The sequence below is a fragment of the Oreochromis aureus genome, linkage group 3 (genome assembly GCF_013358895.1).
Source record: "Oreochromis aureus strain Israel breed Guangdong linkage group 3, ZZ_aureus, whole genome shotgun sequence".
NCBI lineage: Eukaryota > Metazoa > Chordata > Actinopteri > Cichliformes > Cichlidae > Oreochromis > Oreochromis aureus.
This window is the reverse complement of record NC_052944.1, coordinates 121,664,075-121,667,983: the sequence shown is the minus strand read 5'-3', so window position 1 is coordinate 121,667,983 and position 3,909 is coordinate 121,664,075. Positions and strand designations below refer to the sequence as shown.

Here is a 3,909-nt window from a genome sequence, read left to right as displayed (position 1 = left end):
TTTTGTAAGTTACAAATATAGTTCGCCAAGACAGCATAACGGTTTCTAAACAACTGCGCATTAATACCACAATGTTGTATTTTCATGTGTCAAGTTCGCAACGCGCATTAATCCCAAAGGCTGAAAAGCCAGCAGCGATGAGTGCTCCGCCTCCGCGCTGACTAGCGTTGACACAGAAAATGACTCAGGGGTTATTGATGGAGGAGCTCCTTAAAAGTTGATGGAAGAAGGCATTGATGTGTCAGACGACGAGGCGCAAAGGTTTAGAGGTAAGTCGGGTGTGATTTTGTGTTTTATAAAAATTACAACGTGTAATTTTACAGTAGAGTTAGCAAAGTCCGAAGAGCTAGATTTAACATGGGTGAAAGCTAGCAGTTAGCTAAGTTTTAAACAAAGAAAGATACAAATGTGGACTATTTAGACTGTTGGTGGAATGTTCAACGTCTGTCTGCCCCGCCGTATTCGAAAGTGTTTTATCAATAAATAGTGACTAACCGTGTACAACAATGTAGAAAAATCAATAATTTCTCAAAACGTGCTAGGTATGTAAATATAGTTATTAACAAAATCGTTTTCTAAGCAAAATTTATCGCATCTAACTTGTTTCCCGCTCAAAGGATTTTAAACAATGGAAGGTACACATTTGTACCATTCCACCTACTTAGTGGGATTTTCGAATATGAGAGCTGTAAGCTCTGCGCAGGGACACTGTCTGCAAACACCTGTGATGCCAGCTAGCTGCTCGATCAGGGATCGATTTATAATTTCAAATAAACCAAAATCAAGGAGGCAAATTGTGGGCAGCAAAAACAGACAAGATAGCCTAGGATTCTATTCTATCCACAACTCGGGTTATTGTTTTGGTTGCAATGAATAATGCCTACAGCCAACAGGCAATCGGCGCAAGGATTCCCCCAAAAGAAATTTGAAAATGGTTTTATTTTTATTTCATACTGTACTTTATATTTCAGATAACGATGTACAACATTGAAGGTACAGTTGAAGGTCCAGTGTCCCAAGCAAACCAGAGGTAGGTTGTGATAATGTCTAAATTTGCATATGCATTTAAGTGCTTGCAAAATGGCTAGTTAATGCTGTTTTCCTACTGTATTGCAGTTCTATACCTTCTTGCCTGCAGTTATTTCCATTCCAAAATTCCCACAAGATGTCCAGAGTCGCTTGGATCTCAAAGAACCAGTCCAGAAAGAACAGAAGTACCGAAACAAAATAATTGGGACTCTTTATGAAATGCTGTCACAGTACACAATGTAAGGGTTCCTTTCTGAATAATTACATTAATTTCTTAATATTAATATTGCTGTTGTACGAGAGGCAGAGAACAAATGGTTAGCCCATCTGCCTCCCAATCTGGAGATTGTTCGAGTCTGGCGTGACACATGGTTCCAATGAACTGGCAATAGTGGTAAAACCATACATCCTGTGTCTCCAGACCTTGTCTGGACTATGATATCCAAAGTGTTCATTTTCGAATTTGCTCAAGAGTAAATTAATAATTCAGGACTGCAGTCAATTAATTAATGAAGTTTGGGAGAGGTGTGGCTGTTTGTCCACGCCCATTTTTAAAAAATTAAAATCAACTTTAGCTACATTGATTTGACATTGGTCTATAACATACTATTTAGGGTAATAACAATATGAGTAGAAGAATTGAAGAACAGAAAAGCCCCCAGAAAAGGATAAGAGTAATCAGTGTACTGTGTGTTGTTTTTCTTATGTTTGAAACAGGTACCCAACCCACTCAGACTACATCCAGGTCATCAAAGCCCTGATTGTGAAGTATCCTTTCTTAAGAGATGTACACGGAAATGGTTATGTGAGTACCTCTCCTTTTTTGTTTCTTTTATAGATTATATTAATATAAAGTAAGCATAATTAACTACTTATATACATTTGAAACAACTAGGACACCTGGCACAGCCAACTCAAGAGAAAGTTCAAAGCAGAACGGGCTCCCCTAATCAGCAACGAAGAAGTGAACCGGGTTAAAGAAAAAGTTTGACGACGCAGAAACATCGGACCACGAATCCAGCGGCTCCTGTCTGAAGAGACTGAAGCCCTCTCTCGTAAATCCTCACACCCTCAGCCTCTAAGAGCTAAGGTAACATATGTAGTCTTATTATGTTCACTGTAAAGCTAAAAGTAAACATTAATTGAAAGAAACATGTTAACAGATAACATTAACATAGAAAAAGGAACTTCACAGTTGATTTAACAAAAGTCAGCTCAACTTGCAATTCCTATTCAACATTTTTGCATTTTTTTTCAAAGCATTTGGTGTACAAATTACTGCATTTCGAGTAACATTAACTTATCAGATTTTACTTATGATAATACTGATATCTGCTTTGACAAAGGATTCGTGCTTTGTGGGGGAAGATGCAGCCTCCGTTGATGCTCATATCAAGGTGCTAAATGATCAGCACAGGACGCTACATCCTGACACAGCACTGGTGAAAGACCGCATGACAAAAACCTTTGCATGGAGACGTCAAGAGGTAGCTGAAGGAATGTGTACTTGGACCTATTAAAGAGAGATCCATTCCTGGGGACATCTGCAGGGGTAAGAATTGTTAAGATGATTGGGCAAACAGCTAATGATTTTTTTGTCTGTAAATCTGATTATTATTTTCTGTACTAACTGATTAATCAATCTGTTTATTATCTTTAGAATTTTTGTTCAAGGGTTAAAGCACTTTACATTTATCTCCAGTCTGTGTCTTTAAACATGTCAAAAGTTTAAATCCTCAATGTAAAATGTCATTCTTTTGTCTATTCTGCTCTTTTCATTTCCAGTTGTGTGATGAGGTTGATTTAATGCATCCCTGCCAAGACAACATCTGTTGCCGCTTTAGCGAGAACTTCACTGCTGTTCTTCAAAATGTTCTTCAAATGACCAAGGATTTGCCACTGAAGAAGGTCTACATGGAGGCAAGAGAGAATGCACTGGCTGAAGACATTACAGGTACTAATTTGACCTCATACAAATAGTAAATTTTGTGACAATTCATTTGCGCTCTCTTCCAAAGATAATTGATGTACCATAGTGCCATGTCAAGAGCATGTTAATGGGAATTTGCATGCTATCAAAATCTAATGAAGTGCATTTGCATCTGTATGACCTAGGAATTGACTTCAAGGGGCACTTCTCCTCTTGCCATCCATCTTCAAGGAGAAGATAGAAGATTTCATCATCCTTGGAGAGGTAAATGCATGATGCAATGCATAGCCTTTGGCCACAAGTTTCATTCTCGGTGTTTTGTTGGCATGGAGCTGAATTCAGCTGCGGTTCAGCATCACAGCTAAGCTAATGTAGGGGAAACACTGCTGTTAATCCACAGACTTACAGAATGCTCTGAAATGAACAAAAGTTTTACAGATGTGCATTTTCAGGATAAAGTGCTTCAGCGTGTGTCTGCTATATCTGTCAGCAGTGTCAAATATGAACTTGAGGATGTTTTTGTAGTTGGCCATGTACACACTGAAGCCATACCTATATTCTTTAAAATCAAGTATATTTTGAATGTTGATACTTGTTGGGTATTGTGTGGGAAACTGTTACTTCCTTGCACTTATGAATGTCATTTCCATGCTTACCAAGTGGCAGTTGACAATGACTGGATCCTGTTCAATCCAGGAAATGAATTAGACTTTCAAGCTCTAGACACCTATTTAGTTGATGATAGGCTGTTTGTGTCCTTGAGGTATTCTGTGTGACGTTGCAAGCACACATTTTCCACTTTGTCTATATATATGACATATATATATTCTGGCTTGTTGAAGTAGAGCAAAACATTTGTGTGGACAGTTTTTAAATACATGCCATCTCTGTGATCCGTCAAAACATTGTGTTCAGGTGTTTAATGTCTTTATGTGATTGTTTACTTTTTT

At 38.1% G+C, this 3,909-nt stretch overlaps 2 long non-coding RNA genes across 2 annotated transcripts; both read left to right on the top strand.

The window, feature by feature from the left end:
* The first annotated feature begins 221 nt into the window (after window positions 1-221).
* On the top strand, window positions 222-2,013 carry LOC120437994. The gene is made up of 5 exons (XR_005611565.1): window positions 222-269; window positions 972-1,030; window positions 1,117-1,268; window positions 1,747-1,834; window positions 1,925-2,013. It is a non-coding gene; the product is annotated as an uncharacterized LOC120437994 (long non-coding RNA).
* Window positions 2,014-2,538: 525 nt separating this feature from the next.
* On the top strand, window positions 2,539-3,161 carry LOC120437995. Its single transcript, XR_005611566.1, has 3 exons — window positions 2,539-2,581; window positions 2,815-2,983; window positions 3,145-3,161. It is a non-coding gene; the product is annotated as an uncharacterized LOC120437995 (long non-coding RNA).
* Window positions 3,162-3,909: the final 748 nt, after the last annotated feature.